At 41.3% G+C, this 15,934-nt stretch overlaps 1 protein-coding gene and 1 long non-coding RNA gene across 3 annotated transcripts in view; one reads left to right on the plus strand and one right to left on the minus strand.

Annotated features, from left to right (window-relative positions):
• The first annotated feature begins 457 nt into the window (after nucleotides 1–457).
• LOC134205676 (serine-rich adhesin for platelets-like) overlaps nucleotides 458–15,934 on the plus strand; it is a 199,065-nt gene continuing 183,588 nt past the window's right edge. For both annotated transcript variants that reach the window (XR_009978176.1, XM_062681188.1), the window contains exon 1: nucleotides 458–849. The gene's annotated coding sequence lies outside the window, so the exon portion shown is untranslated. The remainder of the gene's footprint in view (nucleotides 850–15,934) is intronic.
• On the minus strand, nucleotides 14,198–15,066 carry LOC134209788 (uncharacterized). Its single transcript, XR_009978782.1, has 3 exons — nucleotides 14,736–15,066; nucleotides 14,484–14,678; nucleotides 14,198–14,337 (listed from the first exon to the last, which is right to left on the minus strand). It is a non-coding gene; the product is annotated as an uncharacterized LOC134209788 (long non-coding RNA).

Below are 15,934 nucleotides of genomic sequence, written 5' to 3' on the forward strand. Positions count from 1 at the left end.
AGAAATTCGTGAAATTAGATGGGAAAATAGAATTTTCTTCAGACGTTGCTTCGGAAACTTCATAAACATCTGTTAAAAATAGGAGTTTTGTAGGTACGCTAAACATGCAAACTGTATTATAATGTAGCGCTAAAATATAACTAATAAAAAAAAAAAATTGTATTACATATTATGTCTCGTTCGAGAATTCTTTCTGTAAACGACAGCTCAGGAAACAATAATAAGACTCCCAAAAGTCACCAGTGTTCAACGGCTAAATCGAATCAATCTTACGAATTTCCTATGAGTTAACTTTGTGCGCATGTGCCCATTACGAGGACATTTTCGCACACCTCTTCAGGACGAATATCATCTGATATTCGAATTTCCACCCGTCACTACATTTCTGGGGGGGTTGGATGGCCATACTCCTTCTCGATCCAGTGCCAATGAATCATTCTCTCGCGGACACCGGAACGGATCGGATCGTAAAATCCTAGGAGCCAGTGTTTCGTACGGTTTCGATTTTCAATAAAGCGGAAAAGAAAAGGAGAGATATTGTGTCCCCGTTCGGTTATTAAACTGTCTGTGTATTAATTTTCTTTTCTTCTTCGTGATGTGATGAATCGTTCGATCGTTCGATTTTTCTCGTGGAAAACTAGTGCGATAATAATCGAGGAGTCTTGGATTTTCCTTACTAAGCGATTTTAGGTTCTTGTTCGGTTCTTATTTTCAATCTAACATCAGGTGCACGATGTGCAAAATTTTCTTGATGGAAATTGTGTAAAAGTAAAACAATAAATGGCGCAGTGTGAAGTGAAAACGGATTTACCTATAAGCATTACCAACGGTGGCAGAGGAAGATAAAAGGTGAAAATGGGAAAATAGCATGTTTGTGGCAATCTGGAAAAGTGTGCAAAATGAAGAACACCAATTAGGCTTTTTCTTCTTGATTGTCCTCTTCACTTGATTCCCTGTACTTTTGTGCAGTGCGTTACTCTGAAAGTGGAAACCAGCCGACAACGATAACCGTGGGGTGGTACTCGATGGTGGAAAGCACGTAGTAAAAAAAGCCAGCAAGAGAAAATGAGAAGCGAAAGAGGATTGCGAGAGCTGGCGAGAGATTCAAAACATTGGTGGGCTGGTTAGGCAGTTTGCAGTCCATGGGGGTGGTGGGAATTGTTGTGTTCAGTGGCATGGAGTAAGAGACAGCAGTGTGGTGGGTGGTGAGCGTACAATATTTACGGCACAGTCAGGAGAGGGAGAATTATTTTGAGGGGTTTATCCTTTGTGATCCTTGGTGGGTAGGCTTATATCAGTGTTGTCAGTTTGTTCATGCTTTGAATCTATTTTAGAAATTGGAACTTTTCATAAACAAACTGTACATTTAATTCTAACTATGGTTATAGTGTTTCTCCCTAAACCATTTTTGATAGAGACATGCGCACTTTAAGGCATAAAACCTTTACTTTTGCGTATAAATAGGTTAAGCGTAAATACGTTTAATATAATGAACGTTAGTTATAAGAATAAGATGATTGATATCTTCTTCATTGGCTCTACATTCCAACTGGAAGTTGGCCTACTTTTCAACTTAGTATTCTATTAGCATTTCCTCAGTTATTAATTTAAAGCTTTTCTTTTGTCTGCCATTGCATGAGTATATATATATTGAGCAATTAGAATGGATACACTTTGTCCAGGATGTCGAGAAAGTTTCCAATCCGAAAACATCCTAGACCGAGAATCGAACTCGCCATTTTGTTATTTTGTAAATAATACTGCATGCATTTAATAGTTTTCCATAAGGTTAAGTTTACGTTACGTTGCGGGCAGCAGGGACTATGTCCAAGGTCCTTGACTTGACCTTGACGATCCCTCCCCATAACTTGTTTAAAGAAATCCTAGCGTGCAAACTTATGACAAATGTTCAGCTTCTGATTTTTAAGAATTTAACGGTAAATCGAACATTAGCAATTATAATACTCAAATGTCCACGGAATAAAGAGGAAAATAAAAGTGTCGATTAGCACAGCGGATAAGAACTAGATTTATTTCCGAATTCTTCACTTCTCCCAACTTAAATCACTGAATAGTCCAATTTATTATAGTTTATGTATAACTACACTAGTAGGTTAGGTTCTATTGTTCTAACTGTATTTCAACACTTTATTACACAACTAATCCAATAACTTTAATCCACTTATCATTTAATAACTACAAATATTTAATAACTACAAATTCAACTTTAACTGCTAATTCAAATTCTACACTTGCTGTACAAATTTTTCTGTTGCAACGCCTTTGTGATGGTGATTTCAACTCCACCTGTTGGTTGATTCCATGACGATAGAGAGCCAAGTCCATGCTGCAGAGGTTCCTTTTATAGCTGTCACTTTACTGTGGTTGACGAAGACGGATGTCAAAGAACGCAAGTTGTCGCATACATGGCTGAATCGGTAGTCGATGAACGAGGGAACAGCTAGTGATGTGCGATGATATACTTCATGCATAGATGTCGCTTCTCGCATATGCGAACATCCTGGCCCCTTCGAAGATCGAGCTCTGACTGCAGTCACAGTCACTGCAGTCACCATGGTGCTTCGTCTTTGGCGATGATTTACAGATGCGATTCGGTTTATTGTCGATGAAACCCATGTTGTCAATTTATTGATGTTTGTGTTCTGGAACCAATTTATAAGACCCGGTAGCGGGTTTCAACGAAGTTAAATGCAAAGGACAGGTACTTACCTGATCCTTTGATAAAAAGGACCTTTCATTTTATTTATTTTTAGGAGCGCCTTGCTGGAAATTGTGGAATTGTGCATACAGGAATCAACTACGTAGGAAGCAGCTGGAGTAGTGTTCCAATTGGTTTTTGTTATGGTTGCGGTTCATCGTTTGCATCTACTGGTGGACTAATAGGAAGAAGGCTGATTTTCGAAACTGGTCTTGTATATTGAGATTCTCACGTCCGAATGTGTGAGTGGCGATAAAAGGAAAACAAACACTCCTAGATGGTGCTACTCAGCAAAGTTTGGGTAAAAATGAGTATATTTCCATATGATGACTTGATCAATTTTGAGGTTATGAGCAGAAGGAAAACAAACATGTATTTACACATGCCGAACTGCACATCAGTGTGCGAGCGTTAAACGTCACTCATCTCTATATTCCGGCAGGTGTTTTTACGGTAACGACTCTTGTGACTCCATCTACTCCTGGCAGTATTTCGAGGACTCGAGCAGTAGGCCATTGATAAGGCGGGGCGTTGTCCTCCTTAAGCAGCACAAGTTGGTTCCGATGAATGGCTACCGGAGGGTTGATCCATTTCGTGCGAGTTTGAAGGGTGCAAAGGTATTCAATATGCCAGCGCCGCCAAATTTGCTGTAGGAGTTTTGTATTTGTTGGTGAGCCTTCAAGCGATTTAATGGAATGTTGGTGACATCGACATCTGGAACGGACTTCAACGATGTTCCAGTAAGGAAATGTCCAGGGCTGAGAGGTTCGAAGTCCAGAGGATCGTCGCTCAAAGGAACTAATGGTCGCGAGTTTAGGCAACATTCGATCTGTGCTAAAAGTGTTTGCATATCCTCCATCGATAGAGTGTGATTCCCTAAAACTCTGAAAAAGTGCTTTTGAGCAGACTGTATCGCTGCTTCCCACAGTCCTCCAAAATGTGAGGCCTTGGGAGGGTTGAAACGCCATCGTATTCCCTTAGCAGCACATTCTTCCGCAATCGATTGTTGGTGCTGATCGCTCCGGACGATTCGACGTAGTTCGTTTGTTGCACCAACAAAGTTCTTGCCGTTATCGCTGAAAATTTCAGCACACAGCCCACGTCGGGCCACAAAACGACGGAGTGCCTGAATAAATTTACTAGTGCTTAAATCCCCCACCAGCTCGAGGTGCACAGCCTTTGTTGCGAAGCAGACGAAGACTGCCACGTATGCCTTTCCCGGTTCTGCTCTACGACGAATTGGTTTTAACAATATTGGACCCCAATAGTCGACTCCTGTGATGGTGAACGGACGAGCGGCGGTGATTCTTTCCTTTGGAAGCTCAGACATGAATTGCTGAACAAGTTTTGGTCTCATTTTGGCGCATGCAATGCAGTTTTGAATATAGATAGTGGAATATATAGATGAGCGAAGATAAATCCTCTGTCTCCAAACGAACTGTCAAACGTGTCTCCAAACGAGCATGACGTCACTATTTCAATGGAAACGTTAAGGGCTGTGACGTCATATGCGCGTGTGCACGGGCAAAAAAATCGACTCAGCCATGCTTTCGCTCATCTATAGACTCTACTATCTATAGTTTTGAACGATCTTTCGAGCCAAACTTCTGGCCCCAGTAATCCAATAACGCAAACGAAGGATATTGAGTAGCATTTGCGGTGCAGCATGAAGATTTGTTTCGTGTAGGTGCCGTACGAGAAGATTTGAAAAGGCGTGGGCGGATGGTAGTAAGATTTGGTGTTTACTGTCATAGGGTTGTTACGCGTTTTTTAGTCTACCACCGATTCGAATTATCTTGTCGACCGAAATGAATGGGTGAAACCAGCGAATACGGGATTTCAGGCCAACTGGTTGGGACCGTTCCAACTGGTTCCATTCGGCGGTGAATGATTGTTGCTGCACCAATCGTATCAGGTTCATTTCCGCTGCCTGTTGTTCTTCTGCAGTGATGACTGTTCTGGATGGTCTCGATCTTCCCTGACAATGATTAATGAAACGTCGACAGTAAGCCCCCACCCGTAGCATTTTATGGTGACTTGAAAACTTGGTGGCTAAATCATCAATGAACGATGGTTCTGTGACGGCGGAAAGTGCGATGGTAGACGGTTTTCTTGCCTCGAGGATGCTATCGGCAGAGTTAATTGCTTGCTGAATAGGCCAGCATTTCTTTTGTAGTACTAACCAGTGTGGGCCCCTCCACCAAAGCTCGTCGTGGAGTAGATTCTCAGCAGACAAACCACGAGATATATGGTCAGCAGGATTTTGTTGTCCCGAAACATGGTTCCAAGTACAATTTTTTGTGGCAAGTTGTATTTTTGAGACACGATTCGCAACGAAAGTGGTCCAGGTTGACGGAGTAGAGTTAAGCCAGCAAATAACGATCGTCGAGTCCACCCAGAAGTAGGTATCTGTAGGGATCTGCAGTGAGCTGGTTACCTTCTCGTACAGTTCCGCGGAAAGGAGCGCGCCACAAAGTTCGAGACGCGGGATGCTCTGTTGCTTCAACGGGGCAACTTTTGATTTTGTCGTAAGAAGTGCGGTTTTAGTTTCTCCGTTTGAATTCGATGATCGGATATAGCAACTAGCACCATAGGCATTCTCAGATGCGTCAGAAAAAAAGTGGAGCTGAATGGATGAAGGATTCGAACAAAGGATGTATCGTTCTATGCGGAGATCATTTAGGTATGGCAACTGAGACATATAATTGAACCATCGTTCTTTGTAGGTAGGCGGAAGTTCCTGGTCCCATCCCCATATGTTTCCATCGTTAACCTTCAATGTCCATAGAGCCTGCATAAACAACTTGGCCGTTGTTATAACGGGTCCGACTAGGCCAAGTGGATCAAAAATACGAGCAATTTGGGACAGTGCGATCCTCTTCGTGAGCTGAGTGTCGTTACTCGAAGGTAGGTCGATCTTGTAACGAAGTTGGTCGATTGCTGGTTCCCAATGTAGCCCAAGACTTTTGATGCATTCGTCACGATCGAGATCTACTGATGTCTTTAACGCTCGGTGCTCTGGGGGCACGCCTTCTAGGACTTCCTCCACGTTTGAAGCCCATTTACGTAGCTCGAAGCCTCCCGCAGAGAGTAAAGAGTCTAGTTGGTTACGAAGTCTGATAGCCTCTTCCACAGTCTTACTTCCGGAGAACAGGTCGTCCACGTAAAAGTCCTTGCGTAGAACGTCGGCGGCCTCTGAAAAGCGGTGTTGTTCGTCATCGGCAAGCTGACGGAGTACCCTTGTGGCCAGAAAGGGTGCACTAGCAGTGCCATATGTCACGGTCTTCAACTCATACGTGTTTAAAGTTGCGTCTGGAGACGATCGCCAAACGATTCGTTGAAGTGGTGTGTCTCTTTCATCAATCCGTATTTGGCGAAACATTTGCTTTATGTCGGCGATGAGCATAATGGCGTGGGTTCTGGAGCGCATGATGATTGAGCGGAGCTCTTCTTGGACGATTGGGCCAACCATGAGAGAGTCATTCAAGGATGATCCCTTCGTGGTTCTACAGGATGCGTCAAACACGACACGAAGTTTTGTTGTCGTGCTGTCTTCTCGAAGAACGGCGTGATGAGGCAGATGATAACAGGGAGATGGTGGGTTTTCATAATCGCGAACTAGTTTCATATGGCCTAATTCTTCATATTCTTGCATAAAATTTCGGTAGTGACCGCCCAGCTTTGGATTGCTAGTGAGACGACCTTCAACGAGATGCAGACGACGAATGGCTGATCGGCGGTTATCCCCAAGGTGCATTAAAGCGTTTTGTTTCAGCGGAAGGCGTACGATATAACGTCCCTCAGGAGAGCGAGAAACTGTTTTGCGGAAATGAGCCTCACAGGCTGCTTCTTCAACGGAAAAGAATGAAACATCCTTGTTTTCCTCAATGATCCAAAACTTTTCCATAAGTTGATGAAGATCTGCTACTGTAGCGACGTTAGCTGTGATCGATTGTGTCGATAGAAGGTTGGTAGTTGCCCCAGATACGATCCAACCGAGAACTGAGTTGACGAGATTCGGAAGAGATTCGCCGAGTTGAATTCGACCGGACACCCCGAAGAGGTCGAAGAAAATGTCCGCCCTGAGAACGAGTTGAACTGGTCTTGTATTATAGAATGATGGATCTGCTAGCTTGATTCCATGAGGAATTTCCCAGGACGATACGTCAATGGATATCGATGGTAGATTTACTGTTACTTTCGGGAGTACCAAGAACTCCACGGCGGTCGAAAAATTACCAAAACGAGATCGAACGGTTGATTTTAGTTTTGAGCGAGCGTTGGTTGAGGACTGACCGATACCAGCAATTGGAATGTTGATTTTAGTGCGCTTAGCATTTAGCTGTTGAGCGAGCGATTCAGTCATGAACGAGCATTCACTGCCGGAATCTAGTAGCGCCCTAGCGACATGTTCGACACCATTGTCATCGATGATAATGACTACCGCGGTAGCCAGTAAGACGCTTTTCCGGTATGGCAGCGGTGGAGTTTCTTGGGATTTCTTCTACGACAGGGACAGAAGCAATATTCGGTGTACTAGATTCTTCAGTCCTGGAGTTCACAGAGACTGACTTTCCACCATGACAGAGCTGGGTATGGTGGCGACCTTTACACTTGCGGCATGTGCTTGACGACGGGCATTCACGTACTTGGTGACCTTTCCTGAGACAATTTCGGCACAATTGGTGGCGTCGAACATCCTTCTCCTTATCTTCAACTGTCATTTTGAGAAAACGGGACACAGGTACAATGGATGATGGTCAGAGCAGACGAGACATTTCCGGTAATTCGGTTGACTGGCCCCGTGGCTGGCGATGGGACAGGAGGCAGGTCTTTTCGTCGAACTTTGGTATACAGTATCGATCGATTTGTGGATTGTCTGTAACACCGTGACTCTTCTTTGAATGAAGTTCGTGAGATCGTTGAAAGTTACATTCCCCTTCGATGACGAATATTCCTCCCAATCCCGCCTCGTAGTCGGGTCGAGCCTGTTGCTCAGCATTCTGATCAAGAGTATGTCCCAGCATTCAGTTCTCTCTCCCAACTGTTTAAGTACTCGGACGTTCGCTTCGAATTTCTCGACAAGACTATGTAATTCACACGCTGATTCTCTTTTCAGTGACGTGAATTCGAAAAGCGAGTCTACGTAAGACTGCTTTAGTCGGACAGGGTTCTGATAGTGATCAACCAACAAATTCCAGGCCACTTGGTAATTATTGGCACTGAGGACGATTGTCTGGATGAGCTTAAGGGCGTCTCCAGATAGGGAAGACCGCAAGTAGTAGAATTTTTGAATGCTTGAGAGTTCATGTGACGAGTGAACGAGAGAGACGAAGAGGTCATGGAAGTTTAACCAGCTATCGATGTGACCAGAGAATACGGGCAGTTTTACGTCGGGTAGCCGTACTGACGACGTCGGAGGAAGTTGTGTTGTTGCCTGAGAAGCAGCTGCGGGGCTAGGGACAGCAAAGGTGTTGAGTGAGAGTAGAAACCCTTTGACTTGGAAATAACTAGATTCGAAATTTGTTCGGATCTTGAGGTTCTGGTCTAATCCATCTTCGTCCAGCGATTCAAGCTCCATTTGAGTTGCGTTGACGTCCTTCCAGAGTGCCACAAGATGTTCCAAGCGTACCGAGACTTGGACAGCATTTCGTTCTTCCTGGTATTCGTCTACGAACGTTTTGATGAGTCTGAACGACGTCAAAAGGCTCTTCAGGCGCGTCTTGAGGCCCTTGATGCGTCGTTCCGTGGACATGATGGGATTAGACGGAGATAAAGGATCGATCGAATCTGTAAGGCCACTTGGCGAAAATTTGCAATTAGTTGAGGTATATCGAGCCTTTTGTGTTTGTATGGCTTTTTCACAGCCCGTCGATACTATAGATAGTATAGATGAGCGAAAGCATGGCTGAGTCGATTTTTTTGCCCGTGCACACGCGCATATGACGTCACAGCCCTTAACGTTTCCATTGAAATCGTGACGTCATGCTCGTTTGGAGAGGTTTGGAGACACGTTTGACAGTTCGTTTGGAGACAAAGGATTTATCTTCGCTCATCTACATATATATTCCACTATCTATACTACCGTTCTACGCATAAATGTCCCATGTACATAGGAAATCCCAGCAAACTTGGGACAATTATGCGTATGACGGCAGTATAGTCGATACTAGCTTTGTTATCATGAATTAAACGAAATTAAAACAAAAACATTGTACGGCATATTGAATTAATGGTGGGTAGGTGTATTAGCCTTCTCGTATTACGTATTACGTATTAAGCAATCGAGTTTTGCAACGAGTGGCAAACGCTATTTTTTGCAATGAAGAAAAATAGGCATTAATATGATAAATTTGTACCAAAATGTACAATCTAATTCACTTCACATGATCATTTTTGCCAATAAATCATGTTGCTGCAGAGCAATCAGATTTCATGTTATCGTGTTACATTACATAGCTCGACATACCATGAATAGATGAACCTGCCTTTGTAGAATTTTGATGTCATATCCATCAAACTATTTCATTTATAACGCGACGCAGAGAATACACTATTTGTACACTTATGCAAGCTAATTCAGCAATATGTAGTCATGTAACAACAATTCTGATGTCGTTTTTTTTATTATATCACCCAATTGAGTGCTATATGTAATGGATTTTATGCAACCCATTTGAGTTGCATAAAGGCCATTAACGCATCCATATCATCTGTTTTTGGAATTTATTTGTTTAATATTTATTCATAATAATCATCATCTTTCGATTTTCGATTTTCTACTAATTTCGATTTTCTACCATACACGGAATATAAACATACACATAACACATCAATCATAATACACAAGAAATACATCACTACAATAAAACTGAACTTAGCAATCTATGGTTTTTGTGTCAATTTGTGTCACGAAAGTATGCTGTAAAAACTCGCTGTAGAGTAGCTGGCGATAGATTAAAATCAAAGAGATGGAACACTGCGTTGAAATTGGACGACATATATCGAACTGGATCATGCTGACCATAACGATTGTTTGGAACGTCATGCTGAATGAAATCCCTCCTCCTCAGCGGAGGAGGTTAAGTAATGTTAAGGTCACTCCTGACGGAATCCAAGTTTAAAAGTTCTCGCGTTTTCGGGGCCACACCACTCGATACGGAAGCAACGCACAACTGTCATTTTTATTATTTCACGCATGCTACGAAGCAGCAAAGCTAATTCAACAAAAATGACAGTTGTGCGCTGCCTCTGAATCGAGTGATGTGCCCCCGAAAACGCGAGCACTTTGGAACTTGGATTCCGTCAGGAGTGACCTTAAGTAATGCTGGAGAGCCACAAGCACCATTCAGGATTTTCACAACGAACATGGCCTGTGCCACACGGCGTCAAACATCCAGACCAAGCAAGTATCCAGCCTAAACAACCGACAGCGGTTTTCATAAGGAGTGAAATATTGGCAATCACGCCAAGGGAGATTGCGCAATGCAACGTGCACACTTTTTTTTTTGCACATTTTCGATCCTCGAGTTCCAAGTGGTGAGGACGCCAGACAGTGACAGCAAACTCCAGTATTTATCGTACATGCGCACAATAGAGCGATCGCGGGCAATATGGGTCACGAAATCCTTTGGTGATTTTCGTTATAAAGCCAAGTTGTCGGTTTGCCTTAGAAACCACGTTATCGTAGTAGAAACGGAAGGTTAGTGCGTCGTCAAGTATAACTCCTAAATCCAAGCCTAAATCCCTGATGTGTATCACTCGCTCAAAAACTGTCTCAGACAGCATGTAATTATAGATGATAGATTTTCGTTTTCTGCTGAACGTTATTGTCTGACATTTATGAATACTGAGTGCCAAGCGGTTTCGCACGTACCACCCCTCTAATCGGGTTAAAAGTATGTGTAGTTGAATGCAGTCTTCAAGACTGTTGACAACAATGTAAATCGTTGCATCATCAGCACAGAGTAGCCTCATTCCAGGCACCAGTGTCACATCGTTGACGAATATCGAAAACAATAATGTTCCTAGATTACTCCCTTGCTGTACACCAGTTGGAGTGACGAAGGGTTCCGAAAGAGATGATCCGACTCTCACACACGATTTTCGATCCGTCAGGTAAGATCTGAACCAATTAACGCATGCAGTGAAAATGCTCAACTTCTCAAGTTTGCTAAGTAGAATGCGATGATCAACTTGGTCGAAAGCAGGTTTATGATCTAAGTATACCGCATCCACTTGCCGTCTATTGTCAAGAGCCTCAATACAAGTTGTTGTGATTTCTGTGAAGTTGGTCGCGACCGATTTCCTAGAGAAAAATCCATGCTGGTCCGTAGAGATGTACTGCCTGCAGCAGGCGAAGAACGTGTCGTTCTTTATGATTTCGAAAACTTTCGAATAAGCGGAGATAGTGGGTTTTCAACGATAGTTGCTCACGTCGCATTTGTTTCCTTTCTTATGAACTAAGAAAAGGTATGACGATTTCCAGCGCATGGAAAACATTCTGGTTTGAAGTTAGAGACTGAAGATTTTTGCTAACGGTTTAATAAGAGCACTCAAACACCGGTGCAGCAAAGCAGCGGCTATCACGTCCGTCGAACAGTTCCTTTGGCTGAAAAAATGTGAATATGTCCTTCGGCCAAAATAGTCGTTTATGGTCATTCGGTCGAAAGTGTCGTTCGGCTGAATTGGTCATTTTGGATATTTTCACGAAATAGCGGGAGAATCTTTTGAATTTCGCCTGAAAAACTGATGTACTTCCCTAGAAATTCTTCAAGTTTTTCCAGAATATTCATTTGAAAACTATTTTAAGATTTTAAGTTTCAAGAACTCTCTGGAATTACCAAGAGGAGCTCTTTGGATTTACCAAGGAAAATTGTTTGGGATTTACATTAGAATCTCTGCACAGAAAATGGTGACTAGCAAAAGAGATGCTTTAACGTTGACTTCCCCAATCTAGATTAAGTAAGACGGTTAGTTTTTTATTCTTTACTAGCAGACCTGACGAACTTCGTTTCGCCAAAAATTGATTTATTCTCTGATAAGTTCTCGATTTATGCAGAAATATCTGTTTCATTTGGATGTGAGCCTCCTTTCCAAAACGGGGAGGGGTCTCGAACTACATTAAGAACCTGAATAAACGTTCAATTCGGCTTAATGGGATTTGGTTAGATGGCTTCTGGCTTAAATGCCAGTATCGACTTAAAAGTAGAGAGGTTATGATATTTCGTTCAACGGTCGTTTGACAGAAGGCCTTTTCGACCTAAATGTCATTAGGCCAAACGTATGGATATTTTGGACTAAATTACCCATTCAGTTATTGACATTTTGCCGTATGACCTGTTGGCTCAAACGATATTTTCGGACAAATGACCCATTCTGTCAAACGACCATATCGGCCAAACGGCATGTTTTTGGCTGATGACCTACACGTAAAGAAAAAATCTTATAAGTTATGGCAAAAAACCATTCGAAAATACTAATTCACTTCATCATGCTACATAATGAATGATCCCATACCAAAAAGCCAATAATACTCATAAGTTAATGAAATGTACAGTCGCCTATTCACATCTCGATATTGAAGGGACCATCGAGATAGGGAGAGATCGAGGAATGGAAGGAAAATTGAAATGGGTACTAGATCCAAAAAAGTTGCTATGGATAACGACAATAAAACTAATATCATTTCTTGTTTCTGATGTGTTTGTTATTGACCAAATATGGCCAAGTAGCTTAAAAATTTGAACATATCGACATAAGGAGAGTGAATCCAGAACATAATAAGATCAGAGCACATCGAGATAGAGAGATATCGAAATAGGGAGGTTATCAAGATGTAGAATGCCCAAATGTATGTAGATTGAAGGGACCGAGGAAACCATCGACATATGGAGAGATATCGAAATATAAAACATCGAGATGTGGAGAGTCGACTGTATAAGTTTTGGAATGTATGCGGCTAATGCATTGTAAAAGTTTTTTTCTTATACATATCATTGGGCCCTTGCTTTGGCAAAAAAAGTATTAGAAATCTTAATAATAAATAAAATTAAATTTTTTTACGTGTATTCGGCCAAACGACCTGTTAGGGAAAACGACTTTTTCGGCCAAATTACCAGTTTACGGCTTTCGGCCTATAGAATTTCCCAAGAATTTCTTATGGGCAATACACTAGTCGTTCGATAACTGCAACATGTTTTCGTTTTAGTTAGCGAATGACGTTCGATAACTGCGACGCATTCTACACGTCAAACAATTGTCAGACGTTGTCAAAATAGAAGTGCATCTATGCAGCTATCATAGACTTTGACATCGTTTTGAAGCTCAGCTATCAGATAACTGCAAAACTAATGTAACTTTCGAAATGCAGTTAAAAGCATTGCAGTTAAATGACTTTCAGTTATCGATCGTCTACTGTAAAAAGAATTTCCGATAGAAATCCAATAATTTCTAATAATTTTTCGTAGAAACATTTTGAATAATCCTCTGCGAAGTTTGAATTTCAGACAGAGAATTTTTCTCGAAAACTCCTTAGAGTCTCCCGCGGAAATTCTTAATAATTGACTGTTTTATCGTTGGCCATGCCAAACTAGCCGTCTTTATTATTCTAGACTGAGAAAGCCAGCGGTAAAACATCCATTCTACCATCCGCACTCTACTACAATTATTAATAATGTTCTATGCAAATTTGGAAAAAATACTCAACAGAAACTCAACAAGAACTTTTCATAAATTTCCGAAGCTTTTCCTGTAGAAGTTAAGAACATTTTTTTGTGAAAATTCTGAAGTTCCTCCTGTAAATTGCAACAAATTTTCTGCTGAAATTCAAATTTTATTTGGGAATTCAAAAGAGCTTCTCTTGGTAATTCCAAAGATTTCTCGAAACTTCAAACAATCCGAAAATATTTTCCAAATTTTGGAAACACTTTTCTGGAGAAGTTCATTAGATTTTTCATGCGATATTCAAAAGATTCTTCTTTTAACGTCTTGAAAATATTCCGAAAAAATCCAAAAAAAATCTTAGAAAAACGTAATGAGAAAATCACCACGCCGATTCACGCCGCCGCCGCCGACCAAAATTTTGACAAACGCCGCCGCCGACGAATATCGAACCGGCGCACACCTCTAAGCGTAACTATACACAGAAAGAAAAATCATTATTGAAATTAAAAAAACCATTGGTAAAAATGAAAAGTTGCATTGGTTCTTTTTCGTAGAGAGTTGTGAAAGTTCAAAATAAAAGTACGTAAACTTTTGCGTCAACCATGGCGCAAAAGTTGATTACCGTTCTGAAATTAAAAGTTTGAACTTTTAAATAAAATTGTAGAACTGTCAAATAGAAATGATTATATCCATAGTAAATAAGAGTGAAATAATTTCACAAGAAAAGTTGCGCCTGTCCAAAGAATTACCCATTAACCTTTCCTTTTCCGTTGTTATTAAATAATAAAATTTATTGTTGTTTGCTTTGTTTATTTTATAATTTTATTCAACATGTACAATTATGTAGCAGCTCTTAAAACTACTTTCAACGTCGCTCGTCAAGGACGTAATGCAGGAAATATTGCGCCATAGATATATTGTTTTCTGGAAACAGGAAATCGACTTCAAAATGCCTGGAAATAAGATAGGGGAAACTATTTAGTAAATGAAAAATTATGTAATATCTAAGAAAATCGTATATAAATCAAGTTGAACATTTATTTATCTAAAATCGACCAACATGGACAGAATTTGTGTAATGGTTTAATTTTATACTCACTATTTTTCGAGAACTATGATGAATCGGGAAACTGGTGATAAACGATGTTGGAAGACCGATTTCCCGCCCATGTTTCGGCTGCAATGGCTGAAATCCCGACCTCCAATTCTAATTTCCATGGCTGCTGCAGCTGTAGCTCCGGTGAAAGAAGCATGTTCACCATCTCAGTTCTCCAATGTTTCGAGTTTTTCAAAGCTGGAAACAAAATGTTATTATTGTAAAGAATTTATCGTAATGTTTAAGCGTACTTACATTAAATGTGAAATGTAAACTGTAAATGTAAACTTACAAAAAAAAATCGCTATGCAGAAAATGGTTTCACCAAGAGTTTCTAGCTTTCTAATCGGTTTCACGCTCACGGCGCGTGAAAAAAAAAACAAAAATATAGCGCTCTCTTTTTATCGCCCAGTGAGTATTTTGTTTTCTTTCTTGCTTCGTTTGACACTACTACAGTTTTCACGATGAAAGTGCATACTTTTAAATTCACACTCAGACCCGACGAAAAATACTATTGAATAAAATATATTATTTTCAATGCGAATGTTTTAACTCTCAATTTGAATAAAATATACCAATTTTTATGAAGAGAGTATAAGATATTTATTTATATCAATATTCGTTTTCTGTGTGTACAAGTCTAGTCTACAAGTCAGAGATTCTACTGCATATTTCTTAAGCAGGTGTCCAGTGTCCACCTAACCATTCTTCTCCATTCCCAGCATGCGCAACGACGACGTGGCTATGGCAGATCTCGACTGTTGAAGAATATCTTGCTCCATCCAAAATATGTAGCAATCAATTCCAAATCAATATCTATTGTAACGAGTTTTGTCATGCTCGATCTAGATCAGCGGTTCTCAACCTTTTTCTTGAGAGGTACCCCTTCGAACTTTTGCATGATTTGAGGTACCCCCTCTCGAAAGTAGGCTTCCAATCCTCTTGAAAACATAATTCCGAGCCCTTTTGAAGGGAAGCTCCTCTAGGCTTTAGAGTCCCTTTAGAGTAGGCTTCCGCGCCTCTTTATTAGAGGCTTCTGAGCCTCTTGTAGAGAGGCCTTCGAGCCTCTTGAAGGCGGTTTTCGAACCACTTAAAAAGAAGCTTCCGTTGCATCTTGAAAGAACACTTCAGAGCCTCTTGATAGTTTGCTTCCAAGCCTATTGAAAGAAGAATTCTTAGCTTCTTGAAGCGAGGCTTCCGAGCCTCTTGAAAGGAGGCTGACGAGCCTCTTGAAAGAAGGCTTCCGAACCACTTGAAAGTAGACTTCCGAGCCTCTTGAAAGCAGGCTTACGAGCCTCTTGAAAGAAGCCGACCTAACCACTTGAAAAGAGGCTTCCGATCCTCTTGGTAAAAGGCTTCAGGCTTGAAAGGAGGCTTTTGAGAGGAGGCTTCCGAGCCTCTTGAGAGGAGGCTTCCGAGCCTCTTGAGAGGAGGCTTCCGAACCTCTTAAGAGG

The sequence above is a fragment of the Armigeres subalbatus genome, chromosome 1 (genome assembly GCF_024139115.2).
Source record: "Armigeres subalbatus isolate Guangzhou_Male chromosome 1, GZ_Asu_2, whole genome shotgun sequence".
NCBI classification, from domain to species: Eukaryota; Metazoa; Arthropoda; class Insecta; order Diptera; family Culicidae; genus Armigeres; species Armigeres subalbatus.